We start from the raw sequence: 16950 nt of genomic DNA, 5'->3' as shown, positions 1-16950 counted from the left end.
GGGTCTGAATACTTTCCGAATGCACTGTACAGTGCATCTCCCCCAGAGTGTTCCACTACCATCAGGCCGTTCCTGAGTGATCATATCACCCCTGAGGCAACGACCTGGAAAAAGGTCACTCTCATGTCTGTGGGCCAACTCTTCTGAAGCGTTAAGATTCTCCTCAAGGCTGTAACGGATTTCTTTAGGTGAAGGAGAGTCGGACCTAAATGCGGCGTTGAGATTCATGTTTAATGAAAGCAACTAAACACAAACACTACAAAACAAGAAACGAAACAGCCTATACTGGTGCAAAGCAACACAGAGACAGGAACAAGGACAATCACCCACGACACACTCAATGAATATGGCTGCCTAAATATGGTTCCCAATCAGAGACAACGATAAACACCTGCCTCTGACTGAGAACCACTTCAGACAGCCATAGACTTGGCTAGCAAACCCCACTAAGCCACAATCCCAATACCTATGGAAAAACCCCAAGACAAAACACACCACATACCAAAACCCATGTCACACCCTGGCCTGACCAAATAAATAAAGAAAACACAAAATACTAAGACAAGGGCGTGACAGAACCCCCCCCCCAAGGTGCGGACTCCCGGCCGCACACCAAAACCCATAGGGGAGGGTCCGGGTGGGCGTCTCTCCGCGGTGGCGGCTCCGGCGCGGGACGTGGTCCCCACTCCAACAAAGTCTTAGTCCATTTTCCTCACGTCCTTAGATAGGCGACCCTCGCCGCCGACCTTGGCCTAGTAGCCCTCACCAAGGGCCCCACTGGACTGAGGGGCAGCTCGGGACTGATGGGCAGCTCGGGACTGAGGGGCAGCTCGGGACTGAGGGTTAGCTCGGGACTGAGGGGTAGCTCGGGACTGAGGGGTAGCTCGGGACTGAGGGGTAGCTCGGGACTGAGGGGTAGCTCGGGACTGAGAGGTAGCTCGGGACTGAGGGGTAGCTCAGCACTGAGAGGAAACTCAGCACTGAGAGGAAGCTCAGGCAGGTAGTTGGCTCTGGCAGATCCTGGCTGGCTGGCGGTTCTTGCAGATCCTGGCTGACTGGCGGATCTGGAAGAGTCTGGCTGACTGGCTGCTCCATGCTGACTGGCGGCTCTGGCTGCTCCATGCTGACTGGCGGCTCTGGCTGCTCCATGCTGACTGACGGCTCTGGCTGCTCCATGCTGACTGGCATCTCTGGCTGCTCCATGCTGACTGGCAGCTCTGGCTGCTCCATGCAGACTCGCAGCTCTGGCGGCTTCTTGCAGACTGGCAGCTCTGGCGGCTCCTTGCAGACTGGCGGCTCCTTGCAGACTGGCGGCTCCTTGCAGACTGGCGGCTCCTTGCAGACTGGCAGCTCTGGCGGCTTCTTGCAGACTGGCAGCTCCATGCAGACTGGCAGCTCTGGCAGCTCCTTGCAGACTAGCAGCTCCTTGCAGACTGGCAGCTCCTTGCAGACTGGCAGCTCCCTGCAGACTGGCAGCTCCCTGCAGACTGGCAGCTCCTTGCAGACTAGCAGCTCTGGCTGCTCCTTGCAGACTGGCAGCGCTGAACAGGCGGGAGACTCCGGCAGCGCTGGAGAGGAGGAAGGCTCTGTAGGCCTGATGCGTGGTGCTGGCACTGGTGGTACTGGGCCGAGGACACGCACAGGAAGCCTGGAAGGCTGGTGTGTGGAGGTGGTACTGGGTAGACCGGACCGTGCAGGCGCACTGGAGCTCTTGAGCACCGAGCCTGCCCAACCTTACCTGGTTGAATACTCCCGGTCGCCCTGCCAGTGCGGCGAGGTGGAATAGCCCGCACTGGGCTATGCAGTTGAACCGGGGACACCGTGCGCAAGGCTAGTGCCATGTAAGCCGGCCCAAGGAGACACACTGGGGACCAGATGCGTAGAGCCGGCTTCATGGCATTTGGCTCGACGCTCACTCTAGCCCGGCCGATACGCGGAGCTGGAATGTACCGCACCGGGCTATGCACCCGCACTGGGGACACCGTGCGCACCACAGAATAACATGGTGCCTGCCCGGTCTCTCTAGCCCCCCGGTGAGCACAGGAAGTTGGCGAAGATCTCCTACCTAGCGTCGCCATACTCCCTGTGAGCCCCCCCCTAATACATTTTTGGGGCTGACTCCGGGGCTTCCTTGCCAACCGTGTTCCCTCATATCGCCAGCTCCTCTCTCCGGCTGCCTCTGCTCTCCTCGCTGCCTCAACCTGTTCCCATGGAAGACGATCCCTTCACCGCCAGGATCTCCTCCCATGTGTAGCAACCCTTGCCATCCAATACATTGTCCCATGTCCAATCCTCATTGCACCGCTGTTGCCTGTTGTCGCGCCGCTTGGTCCTGTGGGTGATTCTGTAACGGCTTTCTTTAGGTGAAGGAGAGTCGGACCTAAATGTGGCGTGGCTATTGAGATTCATGTTTAATGAAAGCAACTAAACACAAACACTACAAAACAAGAAACGTAACACGAAAACCGAAACAGCCTATACGGGTGCAAAGTAACACAGAGACAGGAACAAGGACAATGACAACGATAAACACCTGCCTCTGATTGAGAACCACTTCAGACAGCCATAGACTTTGCTAGCAAACCCCACTAAGCCACAATCCCAATACCTATGAAAAAAACCCAAGACAAAACACACCACATACAAAAACCCATGTCACACCCTGGCCTGACCAAATAAAAAAGAAAACACAAAATACGAAGACCAAGGCGTGACAAAGGCTGTTAAATGTCTTGAACGAGTCCCCGGCAATTTTTGTTGCCTGACTCAAAATGAATACAATTTTTGTTGCCTGACTCAAAATGAATACAATTTTTGTTGCCTGACTAAAAGGAAAGTCATCGTGGGATGCAATGTGGCAGATGTCAACACCGAGACGTAGAATAACTAGATAGACGAACCGCCAGTAGCATATGTCAATGCCTCGTGAGTCGGTCTCTCTTGAAATGGAAAGTATTGCAGTACAATAACTCACTCCTGTACAGAACAAGATTATTCAGAGATGTTTATATTTCGTGTTACACCCGAGTGTTTCGTTAATAAATATTTCAGAGAGAGGGACGATGGTGTTTTTCCAGAGACAATTAGAGAAATGCAAGTGAACAGGGCTATTATAAAATGAGATGCCCACACCGCCTCCTACCTGGCTTTGAACCTTATGGAATCTGACGTCTCGCTGCCATGGGAGACAGAGAGAAGAGAATACATGCTATTTCAATGTTTCTACGTTTCTCTCAATGTCCTCAGTTATTAGACTCATATGATAATAGCTGTTAGTATATCTTATGGCGTATTTCCAGTGAGCAATTAGCTTGAGACCTACTTTAACAAATCGGTAGCTATGACGAATCCATGCTATTAGCACTACTGCTAGTTGTGTATTTAGGATGTATTTAGTGAATGAGAAATGTACACAAGTCAAGGTACACAAAGTTACCGTAGACTGACTTTGGGTGGGTGCTTTCCTTTTGATTGTTCTACTATTTACACACACACACACACACACCAGACACACTCAACTCTTTTAGTTGTGTGTACAGCAAGTACCTACTTTAAGGAAGTGGCTGCTGTTGTTTGCATAATCAGCTGAGCTTTAGGCCCTAGACCCCCACCCCCTGTCTTGGCTGTCTGCACACTGAGAGGGGCTCATTAGTTGTTGCCGTGACAATGAATAAAATATGTTATTATGGAGATGTGATGGGCCCTCCCGAGGTGAGGAGAAGTGTCTGGGCCTGAGCAGTGAATGAATGAATAAACACGCATAGTTTTCCCTCCTCACTCAACTCCACAATGGAACCGTGGGCTGGCTGGGCCCGTTATAACTCGACATCACAAAATGTTCTCTCATTTTTACTTAAAGAGATTCTCTGGTACTTCTGACTTTCAAGCCAGTGGTTCTAAAAGTGGTCCCCGAAAATGACGTACTACATCACATATGTGCAGATACACTATATATACAAAGGTATGTGGCCACCCCTCAAATGAGTGGATTCGGCTATTTCAGCCAAACCCGTTGTTGACAGGTGGATAAAATCAAGGACAGAGCCATGTAATCTCCATAGACAAACATTGGCAGTGGGAATGACCTTACTGAAGAGCTCAGTGTCTTTCATCGTGGCGCCGTCATAGGATGCCACCTTTCCAACAAGTCAGTTTGTCAAATTTCTGCCCTGCTGGAGCTGCCAGGTCAACTGTCAGTGCTGTTATTGTGAAGTGGAAAAGTCTAGGAGCATCAATGGCTTAGCCGCTGAAATACAGCCGCGTAGTGGTAGGCCACACAAGCTCACAGGACGGGACGCACGTAGAGCGTAAAAATGGTCTGTCAACACTCACTACCGAGTTCCAAACTACCTCTGGAAGCTACGTCAGCACAAGAACTGTTCGTCGGGAGCAACATGAAATGGGTTTCCATGGCCGAGCAGCTGCACACAAGCCTAAGATCACCATGTGCAATGCCAAGCGTCAGGTGGAGTGGTGTGAAGCCGCCATTGGACTCTGGAGCAGTGGAAACACGTTTTCTGGAGTGATGAATCACCCTTCACCATCTGGCAGTCCGATGGACGAATATGGGTTTGGCGGATGCCAGATGACCCTTACCTGCCCGAATGCATCGTACCAACTGTAAAGTTTGGTGGAGGAGGAATAATGGTCTGGGGCTGTTTTTCATGGTTCGGGCCCCTTAGTTCCAGTGAAGGGAAATCTTAACGCTACAGCATACAATGACATTCTAGACGATACTGTGCTTCCAACTTTGTGGCAACAGTTTGGTCATACATCTGTTCTCAGTCATGTAGCTAGTCTAAACATCCAAAGCGTGCATACTCTTGTCAAATAAAATACTTTTAACACTCTTGTGAAGTATGGAAGCAGAAAAGGCCTGTTGTATAAGAGCCAGAGAAACAGAACCAAACACAGCACAGAGCGCTGGGTAATGGGATCCACAGCACAGACCCCTGGGTAATGGAGTCCATCAGTTTGTCTGGGCCCCTGTAGTTCCCCAGAGACTCTTACTGACATCTGCTGCTTCCACTACCTGTGCAGTGGCCATGGAAACAGCAGTTTCAGGCTCATTTACCCCACCCATTAACACACACATACACACACACACACACACACACACACACATACACACGTTTGTTTTACTATCCTTGTGGGGACCAAACATCTGATTCCCATTCTTAACCTAACCTTAACCCCTATCCCCTAATTCTAACCCTTACCTTAAATCTAACCCCTAAACCTAAAATAGTCTTTTTCTATGTGGCGAAATGTCCCCATTTTCCTTGTTTGTGAGTTCATCTGGTCCCCACAAGGAGAGTAAAACCAAAAACACACACACACAATCACACAAAGGGAAAAGCCCCTTACCTGAGCGCGCATTATGTCTGCCCTTATCCTGTCTGAGACTAAAGTACATTCTCATCATAATCTCCAAATGAAGGCAGTAGTCAGATTCCTCTCTATTGTAGCTTACCCCCCCACTCTCAGCATCTCTCTTTAGAGGAGCCCCAGGCTGTGTTCTGTAGTAGCTGGGCACAGATAGCTTTACTTCAGCTTAGTGAATGGGTTGGATAGCCCAGACCCAGGAGAGGTACTGCCTGGCCCAGCCGTGGCCTTCTCTACCCTGCTCTACTCTCTCCTAGCTCTGCCTCCTGCCATGACTCTCCTCTGTCCTGGAGCCTGGGGGTTAGCTCTGCCTCCTGCCATGACTCTCCTCTGTCCTGGAGCCTGGGGGTTAGCTCTGCCTCCTGCCATGACTCTCCTCTGTCCTGGAGCCTGGGGGTTAGCTCTGCCTCCTGCCATGACTCTCCTCTGTCCTGGAGCCTGGGGGTTAGCTCTGCCTCCTGCCATGACTCTCCTCTGTCCTGGAGCCTGGGGTTAGCTCTGCCTCCTGCCATGACTCTCCTCTGTCCTGGAGCCTGGTGGTTAGCTTTGCCTCCTGCCATGACTCTCCTCTGTCCTGGAGCCTGGGGGTTAGCTTTGCCTCCTGCCATGACTCTCCTCTGTCCTGGAGCCTGGGGGTTAGCTCTGCCTCCTGCCATGACTCTCCTCTGTCCTGGAGCCTGGGGTTAGCTCTGCCTCCTGCCATGACTCTCCTCTGTCCTGGAGCCTGGGGTTAGCTCTGCCTCCTGCCATGACTCTCCTCTGTCCTGGAGCCTGGGGGTTAGCTCTGCCTCCTGCCATGACTCTCCTCTGTCCTGGAGCCTGGGGTTAGCTCTGCCTCCTGCCATGACTCTCCTCTGTCCTGGAGCCTGGGGGTTAGCTCTGCCTCCTGCCATGACTCTCCTCTGTCCTGGAGCCTGGGGGTTAGCTCTGCCTCCTGCCATGACTCTCCTCTGTCCTGGAGCCTGGGGGTTAGCTCTGCCTCCTGCCATGACTCTCCTCTGTCCTGGAGCCTGGGGGTTAGCTCTGCCTCCTGCCATGACTCTCCTCTGTCCTGGAGCCTGGGGGGTTAGCTTTGCCTCCTGCCATGACTCTCCTCTGTCTGGGCCATTTTTAGATACCAACTTACATCCCAGGAAACCTGCCTGCCAGAGTTATATTAGTTTCCCTGGTTAGGAGAGACTGCCCAAAGCTCTTTCCCTGGTTAGGTGAGACTGCCCAAAGCTCTTTCCTTGGTTAGGCGAGACTGCCCAAAGCTCTTTCCTTGGTTAGGCGAGACTGCCCAAAGCTCTTTCCTTGGTTAGGTGAGACTGCCCAAAGCTCTTTCCTTGGTTAGGTGAGACTGCCCAAAGCTCTTTCCTTGGTTAGGTGAGACTGCCCAAAGCTCTTTCCTTGGTTAGGTGAGACTGCCCAAAGCTCTTTCCTTGGTTAGGTGAGACTGCCCAAAGCTCTTTCCCTGGTTAGGTGAGACTGCCCAAAGCTCTTTCCCTGGTTAGGTGAGACTTCCCAAAGCTCTTTCCTTGGTTAGGTGAGACTGCCCAAAGCTCTTTCCTTGGTTAGGTGAGAGTGCCCAAAGCTCTTTCCCTGGTTAGGTGAGACTGCCCAAAGCTCTTTCCTTGGTTAGGTGAGACTGCCCAAAGCTCTTTCCCTGGTTAGGTGAGACTGCCCAAAGCTCTTTCCTTGGTTAGGTGAGACTGCCCAAAGCTCTTTCCTTGGTTAGGTGAGACTGCCCAAAGCTCTTTCCCTGGTTAGGTGAGACTGCCCAAAGCTCTTTCCTTGGTTAGGTGAGACTGCCCAAAGCTCTTTCCTTGGTTAGGTGAGACTGCCCAAAGCTCTTTCCCTGGTTAGGTGAGACTGCCCAAAGCTCTTTCCCTGGTTAGGTGAGACTGCCCAAAGCTCTTTCCTTGGTTAGGTGAGACTGCCCAAAGCTCTTTCCCTGGTTAGGTGAGACTGCCCAAAGCTCTTTCCCTGGTTAGGTGAGACTGCCCAAAGCTCTTTCCTTGGCCGCATGTTGAGTGTTTTTACTCTCTAGTGAGGTTGGGTTGGCCTGGAAGAATGCTAGAACAATGGCTTCCTTAAAGACGAAGCTGTGTCTTTTACACCCCAGCTTTTATAAACTATTGCTCCTCTAATCTTCCCACTACGCTGTTGTCATTCAGACTCAAACTAATGCCTGGTGTGCATGGTCTCATTCTGTACAGTACTTGTATTGTGCACTTTTGTCATTGTTGTTTCCTGTGTGTTCGCTGCAGACGGAGTTGGACCTGGAGAAAGGCCTGGAGATGAGGAAGTGGGTTCTGTCTGGGATCCTGGCCAGCGAGGAGACCTACCTCAGCCACCTGGAGGCACTGCTACTGGTGAGAGGCTGGAGTGAACACACACACACACACACACACACACACACACACACACACACACACACACACACACACACACACACACACACACACACACACACACACACACACAAACAAACAAACTCTCTCTATTTCCCTCCCTCCTGTTCTCTCAGCCACCTGGAGGCACTGCTACTGGTGAGAGGCTGGAGTGAACACACACACACACACACACACACACACACACAAACAACACAAACAAACTCTCTCTCTATCTCCCTCCCTCCTGTTCTCTCAGCCTATGAAGCCTCTGAAGGCAGCAGCCACCACGTCCCAGCCCGTGCTGACCATCCCCCAGATCGAGACCATCTTCTTCAAAGTGCCTGAGCTCTACGAGGTCCACAAGGAGTTCTACGACGGCCTGCTTCCCCGGGTGCAGCAGTGGAGCCACCAGCAACGCGTGGGGGACCTCTTCCAGAAACAGGTGAGGTCATCAGACAGATCCTTGGGGTGTTCCCCCTGCCCTGTGTCTGTCGGAGACTGGTGCCTGACTCGGGATGACAGAGGACTTCCTAATGAGTCCCTCCCTGGACCTGGCTACATGGCAACATGACATCTCCACCCCACCCCCTGCAGGAGAGCTGGGCCTGTCATGAGTGCTGTGTGTAAGGGGACAGTGGACAGGGAGAAGGAGAGTGTCACCATGCTGTCTTTTCTACTGAGACGAATGCTACACTGAGCGTTGTGTCACTAAGAAGCAACCTATAAATAATGCCAAACACTGAGCGATGAGCCCTTGAGCAAGGCACTTGAACCCTAATTTGTCCTGTAAGTCGCCCTGGATAAGAATATCTGCTAAATGACACAAAGGGAAAACAAAATGTAAAAGGAGTATTTTATTTGTCTGTTCAAACTGTCAGATGCCGGAATCCTTTTCTGCATTTTATTTATTAATTGTTCGTTTTTTTCTCCTCCGTCTCTCTTGTCTGCTATGTGATAATCAGTGGGATCAATCTCTGCGTTTTGCGTCTCCCAGCAGACAAGCATCGAGAGAGGAGCAATTTGAATTAATGGATAGTAGGCTCTCTTTCTCTCTCTCTACCTCTATCCCTCCCTCGCTCCCTCTCTCTCTCTCTCTCCCTCTCTCTCTCTCTCTCCCTCTCTGCCTCTCTCCCTCTCTGTCTCTCTCCCCCTCTTTCTCTGTCCTCTCTCTCTCTCTCTCTCTCTGTCTCTCTCTCTCTGTGTATCTCTGTCTCTCTGTATCTCTCTCTCTCTGTATCTCTCTGTCTCACTCCCTCTCTCTGTGTCTCTCTGTCTCTATCCCTCTCTCTCCCTCTCTCTCTCTCTCTCTCTCTCCCTCTCTGTCTCTCTCCCCCTCTTTCTCTGTCTTCTGTCTCTCTCTCTCCCTCTCTGTCTCTCTCCCCCTCTTTCTCTGTCCTCTCTCTCTCTCTCTGTCTGTCTCTTCCCCTCTCTCTCTCTCTCTCTCTCTCTCTCTCTTTCTGTATCTCTCTGTCTCTCTCTCTGTCTCTCTCTCTATATCTCTCTCTCTTTCTGTATCTCTCAGTCAATCTCTCCGTCGTAGCAGAGGTCATCATTCCCTCACTTCCTGCTCCTCTCCTCTCCCGACAGACGTCAGTCAATGGGAGTCAGGGGGAGACGACGCCGACGCGGCAGAAACAGTCTCCCTACCTGACAGCCATTTAGGGTGGAGGAGGGGAGCGAGAGGGGGAGGAGAGTCTCTCAGATAGAGCTGTCTCTCCCTGTCAGCCAGAGGAGTAGTAATGGCACATCACTACCAGAAAGAAGGGACGAAAACTCCTGGAAAGCCTCTAAATCATAGACAGTAGTGTTTTCCCCTCGTTGCTCCCTCACTGCTGTTTCTCATGTAGGCCTATTGAGACACCATGAAGAAAAGTGTTCAGTATATACACTGACATGATGTACTGTACATGCTATGTGTATTGTAAGGTTACATTCTAGATAAGAAAATCATCCCAACCATGCGTTTACGCTCGTTATATTTCAAATCCAATTTGATTGGTCACATACACATATTTATCAGATGTTTTTGCGGGTGTAGCGAAATGCTTGTAAACGTTCATCCAGCAGCTGTGTGTCCCGAGGGGCTCCAGTGGCTCCCGTTGTCTATTTCCGCCATTCCGGCTCCTCCCGTTGTGTTGTTCCGTTGTCTATTACCGCCATTCTGGCTCCTCCCGTTGTGTTGTCCCGTTGTCTATTACCGCCATTCCGGCTCCTCCCGTTGTGTTGTCCCGTTGTCTATTACCGCCATTCCGGCTCCTCCCGTTGTGTTGTCCCGTTGTCTATTACCGCCATTCCGGCTCCTCCCGTTGTGTAGTCCCGTTGTCTATTACCGCCATTCTGGCTCCTCCCGTTGTGTTGTCCCGTTGTCTATTACCGCCATTCTGGTTCCTCCCGTTGTGTTGTCCCGTTGTCTATTACCGCCATTCCGGTTCCTCCCGTTGTGTTGTCTATTACCGCCATTCCGGTTCCTCCCGTTGTGTTGTCCCGTTGTCTATTACCGCCATTCCGGCTCCTCCCGTTGTGTTGTCCCGTTGTCTATTCCGCTCCTCCCGTTGTGCTCCTCCCGTTGTGTTGTCCCGTTGTCTATTACCGCCATTCTGGCTCCTCCCGTTGTGTTGTCTATTACCGCCATTCCGGCTCCTCCCGTTGTGTTGTCCCGTTGTCTATTACCGCCATTCCGGCTCCTCCCGTTGTGTTGTCCCGTTGTCTATTACCGCCATGCCGGCTCCTCCCGTTGTGTTGTCCCGTTGTCTATTACCGCCATTCCGGCTCCTCCCGTTGTGTTGTCCCGTTGTCTATTACCGCCATTCTGGCTCCTCCCGTTGTGTTGTCCCGTTGTCTATTACCGCCATTCCGGCTCCTCCCGTTGTGTTGTCCCGTTGTCTATTACCGCCATTCCGGCTCCTCCCGTTGTGTTGTCCCGTTGTCTATTACCACCATTCTGGCTCCTCCCGCTGTGTTGTCCCGTTGTCTATTACCACCATTCTGGCTCCTCCCCGCCCATAGTGGGATTGTCACGCTCTGAATTCCTGTCCGCTGTGCTGCAGATTGATTCTGGCCCAAGGCAGGACTCAGACTCAGTGGGGATAGGCTGTAAATGGCCTCGTAACATCCAGCACCTCCTGGAAAAAAATGTGGGTTTCTTTCGACGGAGTGCCAAAATCGATTGTCTCTTTTTGTGACGACAGTGGACATGAAATGCTGTAGAGGTCATGGGGTCACACCGGGGGGATAATGTGCATGTGAGGGAATTGGGATGAGCTCACACACTCTACCCCATAGAAGTAGAACAGGCTTGGAACCTCTAACCCTGGCCATTTGACTGGTAAACACATTGGTACGCTCGCGATGGCTGCCTGATATTGGGACGCAATCATTTTCAAGGTAATGTAGAAATGGCGCTATCTTATGTGGTTCATGCAATGAAATGTATTTTTTGTGATGTCAGTTGAATTGATTCAACAAATTACAGCGCAGATTGATGAGTAGTCTTCCTGCTTTTACTTCCTGCTTTTACTTCCTGCTTTTACTTCCTGCTTTTACTTCCCGCTTTTACTTCCTGCTTTTACTTCCTGCTTTGCTCCTATGTGTACACTCGCAATTGCCGCCGGTCCACCCATTATGCCCATTGAATGGGGACGCCCGTTCTCTACATCCAGCGCTCACCCCTCCTCTTCATCCCCTGCTCTCACGCTTGTATTCTGGAGAATAGATTGGGCTGTTGAGTGCGAGGGAGATGAATAGTGTCACTGGGCGGGCAGCGTTTCAAGGAGTTCGGACGTCTATCACAGTAACCGTTAGCGCAGACGCTAATTACTCAGCCCAGCGCAGGCCTCCACTCCAGCAGGTTAGCGTTTTTCGTGGTGAATATTGTTCTGCAGCTCCGCGGAGTGGTCACTAGCTGGCACCGTCATAAAGTCCCATTTTTAACCTAACCTAACCTTAACCACACTACGAACCCTAATCCCTAACCTTAAATTAAGACCAAAAGCACATATTTGTTTTCATGAATTTTTATAATATGGCCAATTTTGACTTTGACAGCTTAGTTCTGCCTCAAGGACTCGTTCCAATCAAACTGCTCCACTCCACTACCATGGCAAGAGCCCGTAGGCTAGGAGAACGCTGCAGAGACGATGGCGCTCGCCGTGGCGAGGATGGCACTGCCCCGTCTGTCGAACTGTGTCCCCAAGTCTGTGTTTTTGTTTCCTCACCCCTCAGGGGTTGTAGCTGTCATTTGTCATGTTGTGATTATACCAACATATCCTTCTTTCCCCCCAAAACAGCAATACAAACAGAAGGTAAATATGGGTTATGAAAAGTGGTGACTGTGTTTCAACGTGACCTGTATTTTGTCCTCTCTCTCTCCCTGTTTGTCGGACAGGCCAGCCAGCTGGGAGTGTACCGGGCCTTTGTGGACAACTACGAGGTTGCCGTGGAGACGGCGGAGAAGTGCTGCCAGGCAAACACGCAGTTCGCTGAAATCTCTGAGGTAATGTGAACTGGCACGGAGGTAGAGGGGGAGGAGGGAGGGTTTTGTTCTTTCATCTTGACTCTGGGGGCCAGGGGGTACACCTCTTGACTTGGGGGTGGCAAGAAGCAAACATCCCTCCACTGAAAGTACACCGACACGCTCAGCCTCCCGTCTCCGTACTCAAAGGGACGGTTTGAACAAAGATGTTCTGCTTCTCTTCCTGAGAGGAAAGCAGCTCTTTCTCCAGTTCTTAGGAAGCGCCTTTGTGGCCCAGCCCCAGGTCACTCTGCCTCGCTGCGTAGCGAGACCGACTGAGAGGAAGCGTTGTACACTGAAAGTGGGTGAAAGTGGGCCATTAAGCACACAGAGGGAAATCTTTGGGAGAACATTTCACAGCTACCCGGTGTAAAGAGGAGAGTGGGGTATCAAAGGCACCACTCAACAGCTGGGAAGCTTCAACAGCTTTTCTAGGTAGTCTCACCTAACCAGGGAAAGAGCTTTGGGCAGTCTCACCTAACCAAGGAAAGAGCTTTGGGCAGCTTCCCAGCCACCTAATATCCCAGTCATTGCCATTTGAACACATTTGAATACTGTACAACACAGGAGGTTGGTGGTAGCTTAACAGGGGAGGACGGCCTCGTGGTAATGGCTGGAGCGGAGTAGGTGGAATGGTAACAGATACGTCAGACACATGGTTTCTATGTGATTCCATTCCATGAGCTCCGTTCCAGACATTACCCAGAGCCGTCCTCCCCTCACCAGCCTCCACTGCTGTACCCAACCAGAAGGGAGAAGTGTGTGTGTGAGCTGTGTGTTCAGCCGTGATGTGGAACAATGCAGAGGGTGTGGTGGTTAATATTTTGGGTTTCTGGTTGCTTTGTGAGCCCCCCGGCGGCCAGAGGCCCTGAAGTAAGGAAATGCACTCCATCTCACCTATGTGCAGATGAAGCAGGACAGGCTAATATATTCATTAATCCTCCCCCCAAACTGAGCTTCTACAGGTAGCCTGAAGGGCCCAGCCATGCTAGTGGAAGAACGTCTCTCTCAGATAGGATGTGGAATTACTTGAACAGGAAAGCATAATGTCAGGGCAAGGACACTAACTAAACATGCCTGTGGTGCTGTCGTGCTTTGGGAGAAACAGTTTGACAACGGCGTACGAAGCTGAGGTAAGTCTTGGTGTAAGGCTTCATTTCTTGTCAGACTACGGGAGTCCGTGAGATAAACAATCAAATCAAAATTTGACTAAGATCTCTTGACTAGCAGGGGGGCTTGTTTTGGACTAATATTCTGAAGTCCTTGTGTAGCCACGATCGCGGCTACGTAAAATCTTGTGCCAAAGCTACCGGTGAACATTTGAGGATGGTGCCTGGATTTGAGGGAGAGAATCAATCAATCAGTGTTCTTATTGAGATATGCAGTCATGCATTGTCTCTCTCCCATTTGAATGTGACAGTGGGAAAAAATGCTGATGTGTGTTTATTGGTACAGGATGAGACAAATGAGGCTGAGGTAAGTGTCTGTCCTCAGTGCTGGAGGCCTCTCTGCGTTCTCAATGGCACTCTGTTCCATTTATAGAGCCTTACCTTTGGCCAAGCCAAGGGCCAGGCTACTACTACTATTTATCAGCGCCAGAATGATTGTTCATGGATGAGGCATGTTGATTAGTTTCAGGTTTTTACATTTTTCCCACTGTTCACTCATTCTGTGTCCCTACAGAACCTCAAGGTGAGGAGCACCAAGGACTTGAAGGACCAGTCAGCCAAGAACTCTCTGGAGAGTAAGTAGCCCACAGCATTACTGAACCTGGAAGGTACAGTAAGAAAATAGGCCGAAACGAGGAAGGACCTACCTGTTGCAGAGTGTTTTGGTACGGTGCAGAGCGTTTTGATACGGTGTGCACTAATGAAGACAACCCGTGAAATCACTGCCACAGGCTCGTTCACAGGTTCTTGGCCTATCTAGTGGAAACAGCATGGCAGTATTTGACTGGGGTCATGTCATATTGCTCTGACTTCGGTTGTAATGTAATTCATGCTGCTGTCTCTCCTTTCTCTCTTGAAGCTCTCCTGTACAAGCCAGTGGACAGAGTGACCCGAAGCACCCTGGTTCTGCACGTGAGTACAGGGCAGCCAGCAAAGCACGCAGTTTGCCTTTTTGTTTTTTTTATGTCCCGGTAACTCTCTGAACCTCACACCACGAGATTTTGTCTTGGTTTTAACAGCCGATCCCAATACTGTAACATCAAGCTCTGCTTGTCTGTGTCTCTGTCGTTGCACTCTGCAGGACCTGCTCAAGCACACGCCCTGCAGCCACCCGGACCACCCCCTGCTCCAGGACGCGCTTCGCATCTCCCACAACTTCCTGTCCAGCATCAACGAGGAGACCACGCCCAGACGCCAGTCCATGACCGTCAAGAAGGGAGAGGTGAGGAGCAGCGCTGATCTAGGAGCAGTTATTCCTGTTAGGTCATAATGAATAAGATTACATGGACAGGTGACCCTAGATCAGCACTCCTCCTCCGAGACGCTTTATGAATAGAGGCTCGGCTGTATCTCTGTGTTGTTGAATGTTCTTAAGCAAAGCAGAGCTTTATCTTCTTTTGGCTCAGGGCCATTGTGATGTTATGTTATTCTAGGTTTATAGTGAGGGTATGGTATTACATAATTGACCAGTAACCCAACACTGGTAGATTGAACCTTGCCCTGCCCTCATAACGACCTGTAGTGATTCCACTGAAGGGGAGGGTATGGCATGACCTAATATGGTGTCAAACGCAATACATGCCCAAATATGGCAATAATAGAAAGTCCCCTGCACATGCCTGTTAGGAACCCCAGCTCTGTGTGCTGGCTCTCCGTCCCTCCAGCCCCGACATCTCCCCCCCTAGAGACCACCTGAGTTGGAGTTGCACATGAATGGATGTCATTTGATTGACAGCTGGCGTGACACCGGCGTTCATAGAGCCTCTTATCGCTGACGGGGGAGTACAGATTCATTATTCATGTTGAGGCACCTCCGAATGCACATGGGATGTCATTACTGCACCCCAACGTTAGCCCCCCCACCCCCTTATCCTCATAGGCCCCATTCACAGCTCTGCCTGCCCAGACCACACTGATCATCTAATAGTGATCATGGATACATGGAAGGAGTGCATGGAATCAATGGTCCCTGTTATATTGGGCTTTAGCAGCTAGTGTGTGTGTGTGTGTGTGTGTGTGTGTGTGTGTGTGTGTGTGTGTGTGTGTGTGTGTGTGTGTGTGTGTGTGTGTGTGTGTGTGTGTGTGTGTGTGTGTGTGTGTGTGTGTGTGTGTGTGTGTGTGTGTGTGTGTGTGTGTGTGTGTGTGTGTGTGTTTTAACCCCACTATGTTAAGATATACACAAATATAGCATGTGTCCCAAATGGCACCGTGTTCCCTATCTAGTGCACTACTTTTGGCCAGGGCCCATGAGGTTGTGCACTATGTAAGGCATTAGGGTGCCATTGAGGACTCGTTCACAGTCGCCTTGGGATATCTGACAGGAATGTTCAGTCACTACAGTTCATTGAGGCTTCAAGGACCTAATTACATGGTGCTATTTCAGCTTTTTGTTGTTGCTATTTGAGCCTCTTATACACAATGAATTACTATCATTGGCTACTCGGTAGAACGCTAAATCGATAACGCTCTCTGAAAGCTGTTGAGGACTGAATAGCAGTGGTCCTGTGGTTGACTCTGCTTCTGGACCGGCTCTTAAGGTGGTCCTGTGGTTGGCTCTGCTTCTGGACCGGCTCTTTAGGTGGTCCTGTGGTTGGCTCTGCTTCTGGACCGGCTCTTTAGGTGGTCCTGTGGTTGGGCTCTGCTTCTGGACCGGCTCTTTAGGTGGTCCTGTGGTTGGCTCTGCTTCTGGACCGGCTCTTAGGTGGTCCTGTGGTTGGCTCTGCTTCTGGACCGGCTCTTTAGGTGGTCCTGTGGTTGGCTCTGCTTCAGTACTGGCTCTTAAGGTGGTCCTGTGGTTGGCTCTGCTTCTGGACTGGCTCTTTAGGTGGTCCTGTGGTTGGCTCTGCTTCTGGACTGGCTCTTAAGGTGGTCCTGTGGTTGGCTCTGCTTCTGGACCGGCTCTTTAGGTGGTCCTGTGGTTGGCTCTGCTTCTGGACCGGCTCTTAAGGTGGTCCTGTGGTTGGCTCTGCTTCTGGACCGGCTCTTAAGGTGGTCCTGTGGTTGGCTCTGCTTCTGGACCGGCTCTTTAGGTGGTCCTGTGGTTGGCTCTGCTTCTGGACCGGCTCTTTAGGTGGTCCTGTGGTTGGCTCTGCTTCTGGACCGGCTCTTTAGGTGGTCCTGTGGTTGGCTCTGCTTCTGGACCGGCTCTTTAGGTGGTCCTGTGGTTGGCTCTGCTTCTGGACCGGCTCTTTAGGTGGTCCTGTGGTTGGTCCTGACGTGAGTGTCAGCGTGTAACCGTGGTGAAGGAACTGTGTCCACTGATAACCAGCGATAGTAGAGAGGTTGTGATGATGTCATCTGGAGCAGGGCTGGAGAACCTCCAGTGTAGTGGGCAGAACCGTAGGTTTAAAGGGGTTGCTGTCCGGATCTGAGCCACTGAGCCGTTGTGTGACATTCCCTTTAAGAGGGTCCAAAGTGACATGTAAATGTACATTTTTGGACAGGTTCAAATAAAAATGACACGAAAGTATTTCTGTTTTAAGTCTGATGAGGAAATGGAGTTGTACTGACT

At 51.0% G+C, this 16950-nt stretch overlaps 1 pseudogene; it reads left to right on the top strand.

Moving 5' to 3' along the window:
- The window catches only part of LOC135544684 (breakpoint cluster region protein-like), a 160762-nt pseudogene that overhangs the window by 114870 nt on the left and 28942 nt on the right, over positions 1–16950 (top strand).

The sequence above is a fragment of the Oncorhynchus masou genome, chromosome 8 (genome assembly GCF_036934945.1).
Source record: "Oncorhynchus masou masou isolate Uvic2021 chromosome 8, UVic_Omas_1.1, whole genome shotgun sequence".
In the NCBI taxonomy this organism is placed as follows: Eukaryota; Metazoa; Chordata; class Actinopteri; order Salmoniformes; family Salmonidae; genus Oncorhynchus; species Oncorhynchus masou.
This window is presented reverse-complemented; position numbering and strand designations above follow the sequence as displayed.